We start from the raw sequence: 23599 nt of genomic DNA on the forward strand, positions 1-23599 counted from the left end.
GAGGAGAGACTTTCTCCTTCCCATTTATTGCTATTCTTGTCAGCCTAGGCCAAGCAACACACTTAACTGGGGCAACAGCAGCTGGTTCAGATTTGTGACATTCTCAGCACATGCCTGTTGTCCCCGTCATAGGCATCCAATAAGCTTGACAACGCTACCTTCTCAGCAATCTTAGCTCCAACTCTTAAGTGTCCTTCTTCTGAGCCCCTGAGTCACTAGCATCAGCCAGGCAGCATCCCCTCCTCAAAGGTCCGAGTGCCAGCTTTGTCAGGTCCCACACCCAAGCTTTTAGATTCTGATAATCATGCTTCCTATGTCCTGTTACTACTTCCTACTGTTACTGCCTTTATATCACCTTAATGTTCCTTTTTTCAACCCTTCAAATATGGAACCAGATCACTATATTAAATTTTCTATTGAAATATGTTGTGTTATTTCCATTTCTCTGGCCAAACCTTGACCAATGCAAGCAGTAATTTAAGATTAAAATTTAAAAAACTTCTAGAAGAAATATTATTAGATAGGCTCTGTAACTAAAAAAAAAAAAAAAAAAAAAAAAAAAAAAAAAAAAATTACCAATTACTTAGCTTTTAGCTGATTGTTCACTGTATTAGGTTTCTTCTGAATATGATTATACTTTTCTAATAATTAACTAACCAACATTTTCCTCATTTAGGAAAATCCAATTGCATCACTGAAATTTCACCAGATTTTTGTATAATGAGCAAAAATAAGCTTACGAATATCCCTTTACCTGACTAATATACATACAAGTTGCCTGTTTCTCAGAAAATATAAAAACACACAGAAGTTTTATGTGATTTAACTGTAAAGATAATTTTTCTGGAGCACATTTAACTTACACAGCTTATTTATGATTTACTGTATAAATATTTAAGAAAAAATAGACATTTACATATGGTATTATTTAGTTTTCATCCTATTAAAAAACAAACCATGACCCTTATTACTCTCTATAAAAAACATGTATTTATATATTCATAGAGTAATATTCTATACTTTTTTAATAAGTATCTCTAAATGGTTGTTTGCTAACATGGAGGGCTCACTACTCTTTGCACAGTTGTAAACCCTTTAATTATACATTAATTTTTTATTCTTATTTTTATTTTTTTTGCTTTTTAGGGCTTCACCTGTGGCATGGAAATTTCAAGGCTAGAAATCCAATAGGAGCTTCAGCTGCTGGCCTACACCACAGCCACAGCAACGCGGGATCTGAGCCACATCTTTGACCTACACCACAGCTCACGGCAACACTGGATTCTTAACCCACTGAGCGAGCCCAGGGATTAAACCTGCATCTCCATGGATCCTTAGTTAGATTTGTTAACCGCTGAGCCACGAAGGGAACTCTTGTGCATTAATTTATAATTCATATACTCTTCTGAAGTAAGATTATTATTATTCCCATCTTCCAAAGAAAGGAATGGTAGTGCAGAGAAGTTGCATTACTTACCCAAGGTCATGTAGACCATTGAAGCTAACAGCCAATCCAAGGCAGGCTGGCTCCTACTCACACTCTCAATCACTCCATATGCTGCTACTCATCCAAGCAGATACTATGAAAAGTTGTCTATGTCTGGACGTAAGAAGAACATGAGACAAACAATCACCATTCTGGAGAAGAGTACTAAGGTAAGGAAGAACGAACACAACAAAATCATATAATTACTCTTTTGAAAAGAGTCAATTTTTTTTCTTTTAACAATGTTACTCTTTATGCAACAGAACTATATTTTTTATTTCCTATCTCTACCTATATTGTTCTGCTGCAGAAAAAAATAAATCCCACCAACTAGGGTGGACATCTGCGCATGAATCTAGTATATATGATAGTTTAAAATTAGTGGGGTGTTTTCATGCAGTTTCTTCAATGAGCAACTTTAACTCATTAGGCAGGCAGAAATGTTTGAGGAAAACAGTTCTTCAAGGAAAATAATCTCTGGTTTCCATTACCAATAAAAGGAACATATACCCAAAATATAAATTCCTTAGTAGGAACAATACAGCTACACCCTTAAGATTTGTCCTATTATGTCACATATATTAGATATCAGGATCCTAAAATGGACATACAGAAACAAAAAAGCTCTGATCCTATTCAAGAGGCAAAGAATTTATATTCCATTAGCAAAATTCATTAACCTTACATTTATTAGGTTAACAGTCATGATCTACTACAAGTATAAATCAGCTTTTTTTTCTGATCTTAATTTGCAAACGATCCATCATGGTTAAAAAAGGCAGGGTTAAGTATCATCTGCAGGAATGTTACTCTTAGAAAACTTGCTATATCCTAAGGATGTGAGGCAGTGTGATACACAGGATGCAAGTAGAGAATTGCACATCCAGTTGGTTTCTTTATATTCCTGGCTATTCCATCAAAGACAGCGTGACAAGTGTGACTCAGAGTTTCCTTTTCTGCAAATGATGAGTGCATGAAGCACGTAGAGTCATTTATGTCAACGTCTTCTAAATGATGACGGCTATTTTATAGATTAGATATAGATACAGATATAAGCTATTTCATAGTTACAGAGCTCTGAGGCTAGAGACCATAGAGAAAGCAAGATGGAGTTTTCTCACATTGCAACCCGAGAGCATAGATACTGAGTTGAGAAGAAATAAAAGATTAGAGGCTATTATTTTGTTCCAAAGTTCCATTCCCCATCCTCACAGATCAGACTTTTTGGCTTTATGTGCTCTCCTTAAGGAGCTGTGCTATCTCATGAAGAATTTTAGAGCAGCCCTGTCAAACAGAACTTTCTTCAATGATGGAAAACTTCTGTATTCTCAAATATGGGTATTGGGCAGTGGACACATGAAACGTGCAATTCAGGATCTGTTTCGTATTTTCTTAGATATTATTAATTTATATTTAAATAGCCACCTGGGGCTAGTGGCTATCACAGTGGATGCTCACCTTTGGAGGGCTTATTTGTGGGTAGAAAATCCAAATCACAGCAGGGAAGATGGCAGAAAATTCTGGGAGTCCATCAAACAAAATTCTATGTACTAAAGTCTTCTATGTATGAATGTGGGTTTTAAGCAAAGAACAAAAAACATGCTAAAGCAAGAAATGACCCCTGAGATTTGGGTTATGCTCTCTGAAATCACTGAATATAACAGGCTTGAGGGGCCGTGTATATCAAACATCTCATTAAATATTTAAATATAAATTATCAGACATTAATTAACTCACCCAAGGTCACCGAGGAACAGATTTTAAAGAAACATCACTGACTTAATTAAAAATTAAACAAACAGTTCTGACTCCACATTGGATCTATTCTTTTAGCTCTAACCTTTTTGCCCTGTTGCCTCTGTTTAGTCATGCTGGCTCTGCATGTAATGTTACCTATAGCCTGAAATATACATAATAGCCCTTTCTCCAGGCTTTGCCTCTCAGGCTTGACCTTATAAGGTATATGTTTCATTGCTATAAAGATAAAAAGTTGCAGAACAGAAAATAACATTTGTCTTGTTGGAGATTTATCGGAACACTGTGACAGGAACTCTGAGGACAGCTGCAAGAACAAAGAATTATCACTCTCCCTCTGGGTCTGGTTAGCACCAAGAAGTTCACAAAAACAAGCCACATCTTCTCCCCTTGAGTTCTAACTCAAGCAAGATGATACTCTGGGATACTCATTAGTCCACCATTTTCTTGGTTTGCTGGCTTTCCTAATAAAGTCACTATTTCCTGTCCCTATATCTCCTCTCTCAAGGTATTGGCCTGTTGTGCAGTGGGCAGGAAAAGCTTAGGCTTGGTAACATAAGCATTCTTATCATCTTGTCCTGTATTACAGAAAACTCACAGAGGTTAAGTAATGTTCCAAGTGTGATACTGTGATATAAAAAGAAATTTTTATTTTGGTTTTCAACCCCACTCCTGACCAGAGCACCTAAAACCTTTGTAATTTTCATAATGCTTAGAGCAACGGGAGCACCTTTTGTTATTAATGTATTGTTCCTGGCTCTTGAAACAGCTCTGGGCCATTAAATTGAAAGGAGTGTCGTTTGCTACTGATAAGAAGTCCTTTTCAATTATATCTGAGTTTATGTTAATGAGCTGACTTTTGGAAAGCCCCTAAGGATGAAGGTCTGGTTGCCAGGGAAACCAATAATGTGATTGGGGGGTGGGACTTTTTAGTCTCACCCCTGACCTCCAGAGAGGAAAGGAACTGGAGGTTGAGTTAATAACCAATAACCAATGATTTAATCAATCATGCCTATATAATGAAGCCTCCATAAAAACGCTCATCAAAGGAGTTCAGACCTCTTCCAGGTTGATGAGCACATCCATGTGCTGGGAGAGTGACACACTGACCTCCCGGGGACAGAAGCCCCTGCCCCCAGGGCCCTTTCAGACAGCACTCTTATCATATAAGATAAGTTGTATCTTGTCATGTATCTGTTCTTTTGCGTCCTTTAAAATAACCTTCACAGGAGTCCTGTCGTGGCTCAGTGGAAACAAATCTGACTAGTACACGAGGATGCAGGTTCGATCCCAGGTCTTGTTCAGTGGGTTAGGGATCCAGCGTTGCCGAGAGTTGTAGTGTCGGTTGCAGATGATGCTCTGATCTGGCATCGCTGTGGCCGTGATGTAGGCCCGGCAGCTACAGCTCTGATTCGACCCCTAGCGTAGGAGCCCGCATATGCTGTGAGTTAGGCCCCAAAAAGACAAATAAAAAACAAACAAAAAAAACCTTTACAACAAACCCCTAATAGTAAGTAAACTGTTCCCCTGAATTCTAAGAAATGTTTTAGCAAATTATCAAACTGAAGGAGAGGTTTGTGGGAACCTCTGATTTGTCATCAGGTTGGATACGAGATGTGAGTAACCTGAGGACCTGGTACAACTGGAATGTGGGGGGAGGAAGAGTCGTGTGGGACTAAGCCCTCAGCCTGTGGGATCTGTTCTAACACTGGGCTGTTAGTATCAGCATTGGGTTAAATTGCAGAACACCCAATCAGTGTCTGCTGAGAACTGAAACATTGGTTGGTGTGGAGAAAACATCCAATAACAGGAGTGTTGTAAGCAGAGGGGTCAGTGAGTTTACAAGTTTACAGAGGTGATAAAGGGAGGAAGTCTAACAAACTTCAGTCGTTTTCCTCTTTACATGAACTGTCTCCCAGGGACACTGAATTCCATAAGCTTAGCGTCAGTACCCTTGGGGTCGACATGAAACCATGGACCACATCAGGCAGTTCACCAGAGGGATCAAGAATTCATCCACAAGAAGTGCTGAGTGAGTTCTGAGCAGGGAATGATGAGCTGTGCCTTCTAACACTGAGAAAAAGAACATCCATCACATTTAGTTGGGTACCTAAGTCATGTTAGCTTTTGGGAAATGCTCCGGGATTGAGTAAAAACTAGTCATTTTCCAGGTGATCTAGAAGGATTAATATCCCAGGATGGCAGTATTACCAAAGTGACAAAGACATTTCTGCTTTAGTTGTGAGAATATCTAGCACTGATGTGCTGTATCTGGCATTTAGTGACATTTGTTTAATTCCAGGAATTTTGCACGTCAGTTGACCTATACTGGTAGCTTGTATCTGGCAATGAAGGCAGAACTTACATCACGGAAAACAGCAAATCTTATAAGACAACCAGCCTCCACAACCTTTGAAAAGTCTGTTACTATGTATCAGCATATTATTACCCTTGACAGTGTGATTGGTAAGAGTTTTCAAAGTCTGTCTAATAATCAAATTTAATTGCATCTCTTATCTCTTGTTTTTGCTCGAAATTTAATTCTATTCTTATTTCTTCTATGTCTCTATGAATGTTCTTTCCTACGTTTCCTCTCCTCTACTTATGAATGAAAATCCTACTTACCCTTTTCCAGACATTGTCCCCAGCTGCTTTTATTTATGGCTTTTACTATCTGCTGTTATTTCTTCTAATCTTATAGTTCGTATCAGGCAGTTTTTCACTTAATCCACTTCATTTGGTTTCATATTTATTAATCTTGTTTCCAAATAAATGAAAATTATATTTACTTTTATTTTGCATATCTCACAGCACCACGCATGAGTTTATAGGTCCTGATTAGTGGTTCATGAAGAAATTCTAAATGTAGGGGATACAATGAAAGACCTTGAAGATTTTTTATTTGCTCTAATTGATTTTTGTTTGCTTTGACCTACCAAATTTCAACATTTTACATCTAACAGATATCTAATAAGCCAGCTCTATGCCTCCTCCTTTTCCCTGTCTACGCAAGTGGAGAAAAACAACAGCCATGCTAACTGGTCACTGATCTGGAGGAAGTCCTTAAGGCTGCCTACCTACTCTACTATCTTTTCCTTTTTCTCTTCCTCTATTTTATTTTATTTTATTATTTTTGTCTTTTTGCCATTTCTAGGGCCACTCCCTCAGCACATGGAGATTCCCAGGCTAGGGGTCTAATCTGAGCTATAGCTGCAGGCCTACGCCAGAGCCACAGCAACGCGGGATCCAAGTGGCGTCTGCAACCTACCCTACAGCTCACGGCAATGCCAGATCCTTAACCCACTGAGCAAGGCCAGGGATGGAACCCACAACCTCATGGTTCCTAGTTGGAATCGTTAACCACTGAGCCATGGCAGGAATGCCTCTTCTTCTATTTTAATACATAATAGCACACATTTAGCATGTCCAAAATAAACTTCTGGTGTTTCCTTTAAAACTGAACCTCGGGAGTTCCCGTCGTGGCGCAGTGGTTAACGAATCCGACTAGGAACCATGAGGTTGCAGGTTTGGTCCCTGCCCTTGCTCAGTGGGTTAACGATCCGGCATTGCCGTCAGCTGTGATGTAGGTTGCAGACGCGGCTGGGATCCCGCGTTGCTGTGGCTCTGGGGTAGGCTGGTGGCTGCAGCTCCGATTAAACCCCTAGCCTGGGAACCTCCATATGCCGCGGGAGCGGCCCAAGAAATAGCAACAACAACAACAACAACAACAACAACAAAAGACAAAAACAAAAACCAAAAAACTGAACCTCACAAAAGTCATCCCCATGAAAGCTAACAGTTACTTCATTACATCAGGTACCTTTTCCTGTGTAACTTCCTCTGCACCCTCCACCCTGCCAGCTTCCCCAGGGCAGTGGTTAAAAACAGAAATCAATTAGTTTTCCAACATTTGTGTAGATTGGGAGTTTCAGCTAGGATCAGCTGGCCAATTCTCTTTCTCTCCGGCTCACTTGTGTATCTCGAAGTTACCTACAAATCAGCTAGACTGGTTCTTTTTTTGAGGGATTAAATGGTTATTAGCAGAGACAACAAGAGTGATTGATTGGGCTTCACGTTTCTCATCATCTGGACTCCTGTTTGAGCTTGTTTGCTTAGAAGTTTAAGGCTATAAGTGAGCAGGAGGACAAGCCCTAATACACAAGCACTTAAGTTTTACATATCACTGTTACCCTGGCTAAAGCAAGTCATGTGGCCAAGCACAGATTCAGCATGGGAGCATTTAAAGGAATATCACTGTATTCACACAATGTGGATAAAGGAAGGCGATAATAAATTCGGCTCATTGGCACAGTTAATCCACCTCATCTGTCCTTTATTTGCTCTGGTAAAAGTTTTGGGTCATATTTGGTACCTCTTTCTCTCAAACCCCACATCAAATCCAGAAGAAAATTCTACAAGTGTTTCCTTGAAAATATATCCAGCATCCAATCACGTCTGACAAGCAGCACTGGTTCCCCACAGTGTGAATCACTGTCATCCCTTATCCAGTTTGTTACAGACCCTTAGCTGGTCTTCATTCTTCCATTCAACCAAAAGTCAATCTGTTCCTAACTCTGAAGCCAGAAGGATCCTTTAAAATGTAAATCAGATCATGCCACTCCTCAAAGTCCTCCAAAGCTTTTCTACCCATCGAAAAAATGAATATGTGTGGAAGTCCATATTCCCTTCAAATTTTGGTGCACTGATACCTTTCTGATCTTATCTCTTACCACTTCCCATCAATGGGCCTCATCTCAAGATACACTAGGATCTTTGTTCTTCAAATTTACTTGGCACATTCACATTCGGGAGTCTGATATTCTCTCCCCGTAATATACTTGCATCAGGTCATATTATTCTCTTTCATTCCTTTTGATCTTTCTATAACCTTCCCAGTGAGACACCTTTCTTCATAGTTCTATTTAAAATTGATCCCTTATCTCTAACTGTTCTCATAAAAATGGTCACATCTAACTGCTATACCTTTAACTTAGTTTACTGTCTCTTTCCTCTCATTAGAATAGCTAATGATTAGCTACATGTTATTAATGAGAATAACCAGTTATTAACTAGCTAGATTATATTAACTAGAATAGCTTTATGATTCCAGGAATTATTCACTGCAGTATCCTAAACCTCTGGTGTATTTCAGGCACATAGTAGTAAACTGATAAATTAATGTTTGAATACCCACTTAATGAATGAGGTAGTGAAAAGAGCAGGACCCTATGTGGCCTTCCAGAAACAGACACCCCTCCATATCCTCCACCTGCCTCTTGTTTTTATAAAAACTTTAGCCTCCTCAGCCTTCCCCTAATTCCAAAGAATGAATTTAGTCAAAGAATTTTTTAAATGCAGAAATAAAGTAAAATAGTCAAATAAGAGAAAATAATAATAGTTCAGCCATCGAATAAACTCAAGGACCTCTGGTTCCTCCGCAAGGGCTATAGATAATATTTGGAGCCACATCTGGTGAGCTGTTTTGCAGTTACTAAAATTCTTACCAAGTGGAAGCAGTTAACTACATGATGACCAGATTATAGCCATGACATAAGCTGCTCCATCTTAAAAAATTCCAAGAACTGGCCTCAAGGAAATGGAAACAAACCAACCATGGAATTGAAGATTAACTGTACTTAAAACAATCAAGATGATGGTAATAAGACCACCGTATGGCCAATTTCAAGATGATCGTTGGATCTGACTATGCTGTTCAGCATGTTGCTCTTCCCTCTGCCTAGATACCCCTGAAATTCCCTTAAAAAAATAAAATAAAATAAAGCACCTCTTGCCCTCCAATCAACAATTGGGAGTTAGCTTTTGGACATGAGTCTGCCTTCTTCCCAGATTGCTCGGCTCCCAAATAAAGCAACATTTCATTCCCTACCAACACTGGTCTGCAAGAGAGTTGGCTCTTGAGCGACAAGCAGTAGAACCTGAGTTAGGTAACAGTACTACTAAATGACTGAAACTGTCCTAGATTCAAGGCATGTAGTAGTGAATGTCAGACTACGTTTTGAATAGATGGTATTATTGTTTCCTATTATTTGATGTCTTCCCTCTAGGAATAATATAATCCTTACCCATTGTCATATGAATCACAGTAGACATACAAGTAGGAAAATACCATTTCTTATTTAAGTGACGCCAAGATTGCCCTGCTATTGGCTATGATCAATGGCATGTGTGCCTTTGCCAAGAAAATATTTTAAGAACCATGGAGCTTTTTACCATTATTTTTTTCCTCTGTGCCATGAGAATGACACGCCTCAGTCTCTCCCTGTGATATACCTTCAATCAGATCTCCATACTGTTCTCCTTCACTCCTTCTGATCTTTCTGTAACCTTCCCAGTGAAACCTTTCTGCATAGTTCTATTTAAAACGGATCCCCTATCTCTCCGTGTAATTGTTCTCATAGAAATGACCACATTTGACTGCTTCTTAGTTTGGATTCCAGAGGAATATATGTGGAGCAGAACCTCAGCTGACACATAACTTGCATACAGTGTGAACAAACAAAAATATTTGTTTTTTTTTTAAGCCAGTGAAATTGTGGGATTACTTGTTACAACAAAATTGTTCCGGAGGAGCTGACTAATGCAGTTTCTGAACTCATGAAACTTATAGACAAAAGAAATGCCATCAAACCTATTGGAATATTTCTTATATTCTATTTAAGTTTAAATCATAAGGGAATTGACTGTACATGGAAACTACATATTGCAAAGAAAACAGATTTCAGGTGTCTCTGAAGAATGCTGGGCATCTTGCCCATATTTCTTATGATATGTCTTCATTCTGGCCAAACACACACTTTCGCACATCTGTTTATTTGGTGTCTATCTGTTCTTCAGAGACATTCCAGGCAGAAGGTAGTCACTGAGATGAGGAGAAAGATGTTAATTTGACCACCACGTTGTTGCTGTTTAATGGTTCAGGATTCCTATTACATTGAGTCATTTAAAACCTTTAAATAACTCTTTTATTTTGTAGATTTTGATGTAAGTAGCTTATTGTGGAAAAAAGGCAGCATTTCAAATATGAAAGAGTCATGGTTTGAGCCTAATAACCCAACTGAATTTCTGTAAATAGAGCCCCACAATGATTCCAGTGTATAAGCAAGTACAGGGGATAAAACAGCAGGAGGGAACACATACAGCTTTCAGCTAGAAAGTTTTCTATGAGCTTATACCTTGAGGTCCATCCTCAGAGGGCAATCAATGCACAAGTGAGTCCAACAACATGCTTCTTTGTTCTTTGTTTGCCTGTGTGTGCCAACTTTTACATTTAAACCAAACTCAGTGTGTACATGTTGTGGCAAAAAAAAGGGCTTGATATTCATAAAGAAATTGCCTCACTTCTCAGGTAATTCATTATTATGTTACTGTGTTTAAATGAAAAAAGAAAAAGGTCTTAATTGTGTCCCTGGGAATGATCAAGGAAATAAAATTTTGTTAAAATCCAAGGATAGGAATAAATTCATGGTGATGAATAGTTTGAGAATGCAATTTTAGATGAAAGCTGAAAGGAAGAGGAGAGTGATGGTTCCATGGATTTTATCACATAGCAGTGATATCACTATGATTAATTTTTAAAATCTTCTGTAAATATGTTTTTGCAGTTAAGGACTTTCAAGGGAAAACATTCCTTGGGATGAATATTTGTGTTTTTTTTCTTCAAACATAAAATACTCCATATATTTCATATGCACATAGTAATGAAAAATGTGTATTCAGTAACCACTTACTGTTTTTAGAATTTGGTATAATACATGAAACTTTTAGAGAATGTATGTTACATATATGTTAATGATAAAGCAGAATATGATGGACTCCTGAGGACTAACCACTTAACACGATGTAGTCATTTCCAAGATAATGCCGTCCTTCCCATCTTGCTCCCTCTTATTTCATGCATCTATTACCCCCAAGAGATAAACATTCACTCCTGGATTTTGGGTTATTATTTCTCAATCACAAATTTCTTATTTAACACCTATTATTTATTCCCCCCCATTTTGAAGCCCCAACTTGTTTGAGAGAATGAGATGTGAAAACTCTCAATATAAAGACCTCATTTTTCCCTTCTTGTGTCCTACCCTAATGTATCCATTTTAGTCCATTTGGGCTGCTATAGCGTAGGTAACTTAAAAATAAGAATTTATTCCTCATGGTCCTCAGGGCAGTAGGTCAAAGATCAGGGAGCCAGAATGGTCATGTTCTGGTGAAAGCTTTCTTTCGGTTTCACCGAGAGCTGTGTCCTCACATGGCTGAGGACAACAAGCTCTTTCTTTTCTTTTCTTATCCTTTTAGGAACCCATCATGCCCAAGAGTGGGATTGCTGGGTCATATGGTAATTCTATGTATAGTTTTCTAAGGTACCTCCATACTGTTCTCCATAGTGGTTGCACCAATTTACATTCCCACCCACAGGGCAGGAGGGTTCCCCTTTCTCCACATGCGCTCCAGCATTTGTTATTTGTGGACTTATGAATGATGGCCATTTTGACTGGTGTGAGGTGGTATCTCATAGTAGTTTTGATTTGCATTTCTCTAATAATTAGGGATGTTGAGAACTTTTTCATGTGCTTGTTGGCCATCTGTATATCTTCTCTGGAGAAATGTCTATTCAGGCCTTTTGCCCATTTTTCCAAGGGGTTGTTGGCTTTTTTGCTGTTGAGTTGTATAAGTTGTTTGTATATTTTAGAGATTAAGCCCTTGTCAGTGGCATTGTTTGAAACTATTTTCTCCCATTCTGTAAGTGGTCTTTTTTTTTTTTTTTTTATGGTTTCCTTTGCTATGCAAAAACTTGTCAGTTTTTTTTTTTTTTTTTTTTTTTTTTTGCTTTTATGACCCAGCAATCCCACTCTTGGGAATATATCGGGATAAAACTCTCCTTGAAAAACACACATGCATCCATTTGTTCATTGCAGCACTATTCACAATAGCCAAGACATGGAAACAATCTACAGGTCCATCAACAAATGATTTGATTAAAAAGATGTGGTATATATACACAATGGAATACTACTCAGCCATAAAAAAGAACAAAATAATGCCATTTGCAGCAACACGGATGGAACCACAGACTCTTATATTAAGTGAAGACAGAAAGTGAAAGACAAATACCATATGATATCACTCATGGGATCTAATACCTGGCACAGATGAACCTTTCTGCAGAAAAGAAAATCAGGGACATGGAGAACAGACTTGTGGTTGCCAAGGGGGAGGGAGTGGGATGGATTGGGAATTTGAGGTTAATAGACATAAACTATTACCTTTGGAATGGATAAGCAATGAGATCCTGCTATACAGCCCTGGGAACTACATCTAGTCCCTTAGGTTGGAAGATGATGATGTGAGAAAAAGAATGTATACATGTATATGTCTGGGTCACTTTGCTGTACAGTGGAAAATTGACAGAACACTGTAAACCAGCTATAATTGAAAAATAAAAATCATTATAAAAACAAAATAAAAATTAAAAAAAAAGGAACCCATCATGAGGCACCACACTCATGACTTAATCACCACCCAAAGGCCTTGCCTCCTAATAATATCACACTGAGATATAGCATTTTCAACACATGGCCGTGGGAGGACACAAATATTTACTTCATAACAGCACCTGAATTAACAAATTATTATCATTAAAAACAATATAAATATGCAAGCATAGTAATATTCAGATTAAACTATTGGTTTTTGATCTTTTCTAATCTTCACAGCAACTTTATGAATCAGACTAAAATTGTATAATTTTGTTGTCAATCTAGAATTAACGGTATGGACTGTCAAAAGGGGTAAGAGATCTTTTTGAAGTCATGTTGTTAGGAGTATTGTCATGTCCAGGGCTCAAGGTACCTGACTACTATCCTCATGACGAATAGTTAATGAGTCACTATTATTTACCAAGAAATTTTTATAGCTTTTGCCAAAAAAAGCTACAATGTATGCACAGATACTATTCTCAGTTTCCTCTTGAGGAGAAAACTGGGACTCAGATCAGTTAAACAATTCATCCATGATAACACAGCAGGAAAATGGCAATGCAATATTTATGGCACGGTCTATATGAAAAAACACATTCTCTTAGCCATTTAATTTTGTGACTCTCAGGCTATTTTGTCAAGTTTTTTCTTTGTGTTATATAATAAGCAAAGATGTAGGATTTCAGTGAAAGAGGACCCAATATAGCTTAATGTAGCAGAAAAAAATTAATGAGAAAAATGAAAAGAATAAAAAGAGAAATATAAGTAAAAAGTTGAAAAACAGCATAATTAAGAACACAGAAATGAACATATCATAAGAAATAACTGTGTAGCTTAATTACAGTATTTACCATTCAAGATCTATAGTTCCAGAAGTACGTTGAATACCAGTGGTGAGTGGACATTCTTATCTTATTCCTAATTTTAGTGGAAATGCTTTCAGTTTTCACCACTGAGAATGAAGTTAGCTGTGGGCTTTTCATATATGGCTTTTATTATGTTGAGGTAGGTTCCTTCTATTCCAATTTTCTGGAGAGATTTTATTAGAAATGGGTATTGAATTTTGTCAAAAGCTTTTTCTGCGTCTATTGAGATGATCATACAGTTTTCATTCTTCAGTTTGTTGATGTGGTTTATCACACTGATTCATTTATGGATATTGAAAACATATAGATAGCCAATAGGCATATGAAAAGATGCTCAACATCACTAATTATTAGAGACATGCAAATCAAAACGACAATGAAGTATCACCTCATACCAGTCAGAACAGCCATCATCAAAAAATCTACAACTAACAAAGACGGGAGGGAGTGTAGAGAAAAAAGAACCCTCCCAACATTGTTGGTGGGAATGTGAATTGGTGCAACCACTTTGGAGAACAGTGCAAAGATTCCTCAAAAAACTAAATGCAGAACTACCAAATCATGCGGCAGTCCCATTCCTGGGCATATATCTGGACAAAACTGTAATTCAAAAGATACAAGCACCTCTGTGTTCATTGCAGTGTTATTCAAAATAACCAAGACACGGAAACAACTTAAATGTACACTGGCAGATGAATGGATTATGATGTGGTACATACATACAATGGAATACTACTCAGCCATAAAGGAATGAAATAATGCTGTCTGCAGAAACATGGATGCAACTAGAGATGATCATACTGAGCAAAGTAAGCCAGAAAGAGAAAGACAGATACCATATGATATTACTAATATGTGGAATCTAAAACATGGCACAAAGGGACCTATCTACAAAAGAGATACAGACTCAGACAGAGAGAACAGAGTTGTGGTTGACCAGGAGGTGGGGGAAGGGAGTGGGATGGACTGGGAGTTTGTGATTAGTAGATGAAAATTATTACCTTTAGAATGGATAAGAAATGAGGTCCTACTGTATAGTACAGGGAACTATATCCAGTCTCCTGGGATGGACCATGATGGAAGATAGTGTGAGAAAAGAATGTATACATATGTATACATTTCTGTGCAGCAGAAATTGGCACAACACTGTAACTCAACTATAATTTAAAACAAGAGATCTGTAATCCCAGTTATGAAAGTTGATAAATTATAAATAATTTTGCCTATTACTTGACTAGCTTTATGCACATACTAAGAGTGAGATCTTCATTCAGGGAATCCACGCAGCGGTGCAACTGTATGTTAAAACTCAACCTCAGGGATGATCTTTGGCTCCCTTTATTTGCACGGTCCTTAATTTCACAGGGATACATCACAGTGTTTCCTGGCCATCAATTCTTGAACAAAAGTCACTGTAAGTGCTTAATTTCATAGGGATACATCACAGTGTTTCCTGGCCATCAATTCTTCAACAAAAGTCACTGTAAGTGTCTTCTATAGAATTCAGAAAACAAAACGAGGAGCTACTGTTCAAGTCAATTTCCTCTTCAATTAATCTCTGCATGGTCAGAACATCTTATCATGGCTTTGTTTTATTCACTAGCCAAGGATGTAATTTTGAGCTGGCTTGCAGTTTTGAGCGATATCAGCTGTACCATAAATTAAAGCTTTGTAAGATATAGCAGCAGGAGGGTAACACTGTAAGCCAAGGTAATAACCACAGAAATAGAGAGAAGAGAAGTGTGGGGAAGAATATTTTGGACGCTAAAGACTGTATAAAAGGAGATTTAAAATGATCTGGTAATTATTCTGAAAGTTAGGATAAAGGAATAACTCATACGTAGGGGTGTGAAATAATCCAATCTCAGTGTTAGGAAGAACTTTTGTCACTGAGTGATAGATTTTATGGAGAGATGGAATGTTAAAAGCACAAGTTATCTTTGTTTTCAATTTAAAAAAATCGTTGATCAACCAGTATTTAGCAAGTAGCTAGTATATGTCAAATACTTCCATACCACGGTGAAAAATCTAGGTATGATTCCAGCCCTTGACCCACAGTATAGTTGGAAAAACAGAAATTAAATAAGTTGGAGTATTATGAAAAGAAGTTAACAACTGTGAAAATATGAGGAATATATTTCTCACTGGAAACTCAACCAACCTCAGTATTGAAAACCTGATGATTCATTGCAGTCATGCTTTTTGGAACTTCTGACAAATTCATTAGTTATGATTTTATTCCAAATACTAATTCTCTCATTTTATCAATCTATGTTCATAAGAGTTAATTACCAAATCTATAAAGCTAATAATATTTATAATGGTACCATTTATAAAAATCATGCTCAAACTAATGTTAAAGCATACAGAAATCCAAACCAGAATATTATTAGGAATAGATGAAAACAGAAAAAGGGGAAATAATGTCTGATGGAGCAGGTTGGAACACTTGGATTAATGGAAGCAGAGACAGGCAAATCAGGGAGGGTTTTGAGTCTCATTCCCTCACTTACTCAGAGGAAAAGCTTTAAGGTGTGTGGGGAGGTGGACACAGGACATTGTAGAACACATGGAGGGTTGATGTCAACGTATGGATGTATCATTTCCGTGTACTCGAGAAATTCTCTGTTTCTCTGTGTGTAAAACCTAGGATGGTATTTGTAATATCATTTCCGTGTACTCGAGAAATTCTCTGTTTCTCTGTGTGTAAAACCTAGGATGGTATTTGTAATATCATTTCCGTGTACTCGAGAAATTCTCTGTTTCTCTGTGTGTAAAACCTAGGATGGTATTTGTAATATCATTTCCGTGTACTCGAGAAATTCTCTATTTTTCTGTGTGTAAAACCTAGGATGGTATTTGTAATATCATTTCCGTGTACTCGAGAAATTCTCTGTTTCTCTGTGTGTAAAACCTAGGATGGTATTTGTAATATCATTTCCGTGTACTCGAGAAATTCTCTATTTTTCTGTGTATAAAACCTAGGATGGATTTTATGTGTTTATCAGTCATTACTTCAATTGTTGGACTGTGAAATCAAAAACCAAGTTAAGCACATGTGCAGTTTTAAAAACCACATTCATAAAAACACATCTTGGTTTGAGAGAATTGGGAGTAAAAATAGGATTCCTTTCAGTCTTTGTGGTTAAGAAGCAAAGAGACTCTACTTTCAAAGAGGAAATTAGATGTCCTTATGAAAAGGCGTGAGCTGTCAAATTATTTTTCCAGTCCTTTAATCATCGTAATATTCATTGATAAAATTTTTTGACCTAGTAATTTGTATATTTACTAGGAAAGGTCCAACATCAATTTTGAATCCAACGGATTTTTTTCAAACTTAGAGAGTTGTAACAAATATTTACTGATATGTTAATTGATAAAATGACCATGTTCAAAATGGTCTCAAGAGAGGTGAGAAAAATATTTTAATTCATAAAATAATTTATAATCATCCTGACATTCTCTTCGTTGTTGAGAGGATGGTCAGATAAAGTTCATTGTTGCTTTTTTACTTTTTTTCTAATGGCTGCACTCATGGCATATGGGAACTCCCAGGCCAGGGACTGAGTCCAAGACACTGCAACTGTGGCGATGCCAGATTCTTTAACCCACTGTGACAGGCTTGGGATTGAATCTGCTCATGCTTGAGATTTCAACTCAGAAAAAAAAAAAAAAATATGTATGTGTGTGTGTGTGTAGGCAGAATTAAGTAAAGTAGGGAGAATGACACCCACGAAATGAACCAGGATTTCATTTCTCTTCTTCTTCTTTTTTTTTTTTTTTGCTTTTTTAGGGCCGTACTTGTGCCATATGGACACTTCCAGGCTGGGGTTTGAATCTGAATCAGAGCTGCAGCTGCTGGCCCACATTGCAGCCACAGCAACAAGGGATCTGCGTCACATCTGCAACCTACACTGGTGCTCAGAGCAATGCAAGATCCTTCACCCTCTGAGGGAGGCCAGGGATCGAACCCACATCCTCACAGATACTAGTCGAGTTTGTTACCACTGAGCTACAGTGGGAACTACCAGGATTCATTTCTTGAGTTTTAAAATCAAAGATTTGGAGAAAGAATGCATAAGAGAATACATTTCAGAGTTCTACGGTGCATTTATTTTGTGCCCAGATGCCTTTCTTTAAAGTTTTTCTTCATTATGGTCATCCTTCTTCTCCCTTTACCTTATAAGTTGGAGTAATAGTTGCTTTCCACATTAACGTGTCATATACATTTGTTATCACTGCTGGAGAGGTGGGTCTTATCAGCTCCATCTCACTTAAGGTTTGAGATTGGCATGTGCACCCTGAGGAATATGGAATGACTGGCCAATGGGGGCCTGCTGTAAAGCACGGAGAACTCTACCCAATACTCTGTGATAATCTATGTGGGAAAAGAATCTGAAAGAGAATGGATGTGTACACATGTATAACTGATTCACGTTGTTGTACAGCAGAGATAATTACAACACTGTAAATCTACTAGACTTCAATAAAACTTTAAAAAGGGAAAAACTAAAAAAGAGTCACTCTAGGTTTTAATCTATTATTAATACTTGTTTAACCAAAAACAAAAAACAAACAAACCAAAAAAACCAGAAGCACAGAGATTTCCATTAACACATCGAAGCCCGATAGCAAGTTGCAGAGCCGGGATGAACTCAAATGCTCCCCTCACCACACCACTGGGAATTCTTTATCAGGCACACGTTTTTGCTTCTTCCACTTATTTTATTTTTCCGGTTACTGTACGAAGTGACTTCTGAGGATTGAATTCCTGTCACAATACTCTTGGCGCACAGTGTCCTCCTTCCAACCTCCCCCCTTACCCCATCTTTATCTTGTAGACTGGATAACTCTGTTTTCATAGAGACGCACTTCAGCTCACATGGTCCCAGCTGTGGGTTCTTTACATTATGTTACTATAAAAAAATCTTATTTGATCTTTCTTGGAACATGGGATTATTTATTTACTTGGCTAATTTAATAAGTGAGAAAATTTGAGTATGGAATACATGTCAATTAAGGAGTAACCTGAAGCTTATCCAATGAACTTTGACATACCTATGTGAATGTGTAAGATAAACAACTCCATGGTTTCTGTTTTATTTTCAACTCTGGAGGAAAAAAAAAAATCTCCAATGGAGATGATTAAATGTCCTTCAGTCAGAAATGGATCTTGTTGAGTTTCCTTGCACATACTCTTTCTTCTCTATTTGACCAAAATGGTAAGATTAGAGGATTCAAATATGATCATACACAATTTCTTCAATGCCTTGCAGTTATCTGAATGTGTGTGGGTTTTTGTGTGTATGTTTGCCATGTATTCGTAATCTGGTAGCTATATAAAATGGTTCTGTCGCTTTCTTTTGAGAAAGTGTCTGTACAGATGCTTCACATGGAATTCTACACTTAATGTCAGGGGTAGGACAGTCAGGTAAGAGACTCGACTCTAAACAGATGAAATCCAACATTCTGCAGCATGAAGTGATGGCCAAGTGATGAGTACCCAGACAAAGTCACTGAGATACAATGTGCTGCTTCCCGGGGCCACTGAAAGAGAGGTAGAGATTCTTCCCTGCTGGACTTAAACCTAAAAGGCTGGGGGGGCTGAGAACAAAGCCTGAATAGTATATTTAGTGCCAAGACATGTAGAGAAAGTAAGTCCTGTTGACAACATTTGAAGCTTTGGATCAAGCTGCACCTGAAAATTTACAGCTGGACATTTCAGTTACATGAGGCAATAAAATTTTTGTGTTGTTGTTTAAGCCAGTTTGAATTGCATTTCCTGTCATCTGCAAGAAATAACATTAACCAACACAAAGCAGATGACTTGGACACAATGACCTAGAAGAGCCCGGTTTATATTACGAGCTTTAAAACTCGGAATTTCTCAGAAAAGGAGTTCTGCTTTGCATAGAAAATGGAAAATAGTTTGGAGATGCAGACATGTGGGGATAAAAAGAGATGAAAGAATATTCGTGTCTGTACTGACATTTGGACATCAATAACAATAATGTTTATAAAGCAGATTACTACTAAAAATGTCAAGCAAGTCAGACATAGTCCCTACACTCAAGGGGCTTACTGGAACAAATGGCAATAAGTAATCTGACAAATAAGTAAGCTGACTTTTGATGATTTAGTTTATTGTAGCTTTGATGAGTTCTAGGAGGGTTAAATTATACAGTGAAAACGCATGGGATGTTTACCTGAGTAGTCAAGCTGCCACTAGGAGATCTGAGGAGTAAACCTAGGTGAATGGGGATGGGAGGGGGTCATAAGGATTGAGGCTTGAACCAAACATGTGCGGGGAAGATTCTGAGCTAGGAATTAAAGATCAACGTTAAAAGCTTTAACATCCCAGGGTAGCTGAAATGTAGTGACGAAAAAATAAGTGACAGGTACTTGCAAAGGACAGCTTAATCTGCTGTATTAAAGAATATATCTATATGGGGAGGTAACGAAAGAGAGGAAGCTACGGGTGTGTAGAAAAGGGAAGGAGGAATCTGAGGTTGAGGTGTCCTCGTCAGACTAGAGAAGAAGGGAGGCAATATTCCAGAGGGACTGATAAAAAACTGATAAAAGTCAAAGTATGAAATTGTGATTCCAGGGATGGAAAGTTTGTGGGAATGACGGAATTCAAAGTATGACTAATAGTTAGTTACCAAGGTAAACTGGAAGGAGAGTTTCTTAGAAATAATAAAGTTCGGGTCTCAGCAGTGTTAGATGAGTCACGCATAATGTTATGTGTATCAGCCCGTTCGATGGTGGGAATGAGAGTGTAACTAAGACAAGTCAACTGATGCCAACTCTTCAAAGAAGGAGGAGTGTTTACATATGACACACAGCATGAGGCACATGAAGTATTGAGAGTGACCTATTACTGACCACATAAAATATCAAGCAAATGCTGGATGTTTTATTCCTACATATTATTTTAATTAAGATTCACTCTTACCCTGCCAGGTAAGTACTCAATACTGTTGATTAGAGAGATGAGGAAATCCAATTATAAAGTGGAGTGATTATGTTATTGTCCCAAAGTGACACAGTCAGGATTTGAACTCGAGCATTTTTTGAGTCTAGAACACATCCTCTTGACACACATACTCCATGTTAAAAGCAAACTGGATGAGCATCAATAAAGTAGAGGAAGCAGCCATAGGACGATCAAAAATACCAACCCCAGGAGGCGTGATGAGGTATGTTAGAAAATAACATAGGGATAATAAAGAAGGGTGTTTATCAAGCAGTATGGAGATGCCAGGAAGATAAAGGATAAATCATTTGACTTCATTTGAAGCCTGAGAGGTCTGGGATCAATAGTCTTGAGACTGTTACTTTTCTGATGTTTTTCAGATATAGGCCCTGTGGTGGACAGAGTGCAAGCTTGAGATAAGAAAATCAGTTTGAACTCTATAGATTGTTTGCAAGTGGTTGCAATAATTTACTTTCTTAGATCCACACCCTTGCTAGTCTCTTCCTATACTATCTAAGTTCCTGGCTGTGGGATAATAGCCAATATGATTGTGACTTGGTTTGACCAATGGGGAAAAGCCAGCATGATTCAAGGAGAGACTTTTAAAGTGCTTGCTTATGAAGAATTTCTTGCTCTTGTCTTGTGGCTCTTGGGAACCTTGAAACCACCACCACATGAAGAGTCTTGTCTTGTGGCTCTCGGGAACCTTGAAACCACCACCACATGAAGAATGTGCTGGATAAAGAGCACCCCATGTCTTTTGTTTATTAAACAATGATGCTTAGATTTGTTAATCTTACAGTTCATTTTTCTGAGTTTTAAGAATGTACTTATATTAAGAGGTGATAAGTAGATCTATATTATTTTTATGTTTTTGTTTATTTCAGTATTTTTCTTATTCCTCCAGTTAAAACTCTTTGAACTTCAGTTCTCAGATTTGTCAGTGTATAATAAATGTCTCATAATCTCAGTGTAAGGTTAAAATAAATGCATGAATTGATTGATTAGCATAGTCTTTGGAATATAACACATGCCAAAAAATCAATATTTTTTTATTAATAGGACTAGAGCTCTAGTGTCTTCCACCATTTTTAATATCATTCAGCACTTCAGAATAAATATCAGCTCTAATAACCACTTTGGAAATGTATACCTTTTTCTATGAAGTGAATTCAAAGTTTTAAAGAAAGCTTCAAAAGTTGATACTCCATTTGAAACACTGTTGATATTCCATATTCAAATTACATAAACAATGGTCCATACGGATTTTTGGGTCTAGGGTATGTCAATCTTTTATATTTTTCTAGTTTAACAAATTTTTATACTTTAAGTGTTAAAAGTAATTGAATGTGTATAATTAGTAATAACCATTTTTTATGAGTAAATGCAAAATAACATATAAATATCAATTATATGAAGTAAAAAATATTTGAAAACCACACTAATTTTCCCAAAATGCATACAACAGAAACAGCCGTGTTTCAAAGTATTTTTGATATGTTAATGTAGAAATTAAATGGTTTTTATTTTAGTTTTAAGAAAGGGAGGCATCAATGAAAAGCCATAAGACAAAAAAAAAAAAAAAAAAAAAAAAAAAGAAAGAAAAGCCATGACATTGATGACAGAAAGGAGCAAGGATGCAGCTTTGCCCAATTTTGTGAATCTGGGCAAATTTAGGAACCTTGTGACACCTGAGTTTCTTTATCCATAAGATGAAGAAAAAAGAAGAATTCTATTTCATAGGTGATTTGATATTATACAAAGAGATTAAAGTATTCATAAGCTATAAGTTGCAAAATAAAAAATTTAATGTAATTTATACATTAAATTAATTTTATTTTGAATTAAATAAAATTAGGAGTATGGTAAGTGAAAGTACATGATATGCCTATTCAAATATTTTTGCCTGAATACTAGCACAATCACTTAATAATGATAGGACTACTAACACTATTAATGAACTTTTAAAAACTGTATCTTCAGATCTGTAAAACTGAGATAATAAGATCCAGCTCACATAACGTGTGGTTATTAGTTGCACTAACTAAGCCAACGATGATCCTCAGGGCATAAAATGCACTTACAGAGGGAGAGTCATCATTATTGCCATTCTTATTATCAGTCCTTAGCGCCATTATTTAATAAAGTCACTGCAGAAAAATTCTCTTGGAAGATTATTAGAAAGTTAATAAATACAAAATAAATATTAAAGTAAAAGTTAATAAACTAGTGAGTTATTTTCAAATTGTGCCTATAGAACTTTTTCCTAATTTCTTTTCATCAGTACGATTAAATTTTATCTTTTCCTATAAGGGTAATGCATTTTAACCTTAATCAATGTGATGATCATTAATACATTTTTGTGTGTAAAAATATCATAATAAGCCTCATTATACTGCATTTATGCATAAAATTTAAAAAACTTGATTAACTGATAAAATATTTATCAATCACTCTAACATCATTGTTAATGCTTTAACAAAGTGAGCTAAATAATACAGCTTCAGAAGTTTGGGAAAACTGATAAATAAGAGCTTACTTGCATAAATGGTTAAAAATAGTTCAGAAAGTAGTTGAATCACATAAATTACGCAATTTGAAAATATATGTATTCATACTTCAGCAATTTTGATGCCAAGATGGCATGCTGAATGAGTTTCATATTTCTTTCTTTCTTTTTTTTTTTTTAAATGGCTGCACCTGTGGCAAATGGAATTCTTGGGCTAGGAGTCAAATGGGAATTGCAGCTGCAGACTATGTCACAGCCTCTGCAACACCAGATCTGAGCAGCCTCTGAGACCTAAGCTGCAGCTTGAGCCAACACCAGGTTCTTAATTCACTGAGCAAGACCAGGGATTGAACCTACATTTTCATGGAGACTATGTCAGGTCTTAACCATTTGAGCCACAATGGGAACTCCATAGTTCTTTTCCTTAATAGGATAGAATATTTATTGTTTTATTTGGACAGTTATAGACAAATCCATATTTGATTAAGCCCTATATCATTTACTAAGCGAAGC

The 23599-nt window shown here is 37.0% G+C and overlaps 1 long non-coding RNA gene across 3 annotated transcripts in view; it reads right to left on the reverse strand.

Moving 5' to 3' along the window:
- The window catches only part of LOC146403598 (uncharacterized), a 686469-nt gene that overhangs the window by 170848 nt on the left and 492022 nt on the right, over nucleotides 1–23599 (reverse strand). For 2 of the 3 annotated variants that reach the window (XR_014845508.1, XR_014845506.1), the window contains one exon: nucleotides 1478–1600. This is a non-coding gene — a long non-coding RNA (uncharacterized LOC146403598). Of the gene's footprint in view, nucleotides 1–1477; nucleotides 1652–23599 lie in introns of all 3 variants that reach the window. The other variant, XR_014845505.1, reaches the window with a different exon arrangement.

This window comes from Sus scrofa, chromosome 5 (assembly GCF_054392235.1).
Source record: "Sus scrofa isolate SSC_HxYL_T2T_F1_AM1 chromosome 5, Sscrofa_HxYL_maternal_Yorkshire_Landrace_v2.0, whole genome shotgun sequence".
Lineage (NCBI taxonomy): Eukaryota > Metazoa > Chordata > Mammalia > Artiodactyla > Suidae > Sus > Sus scrofa.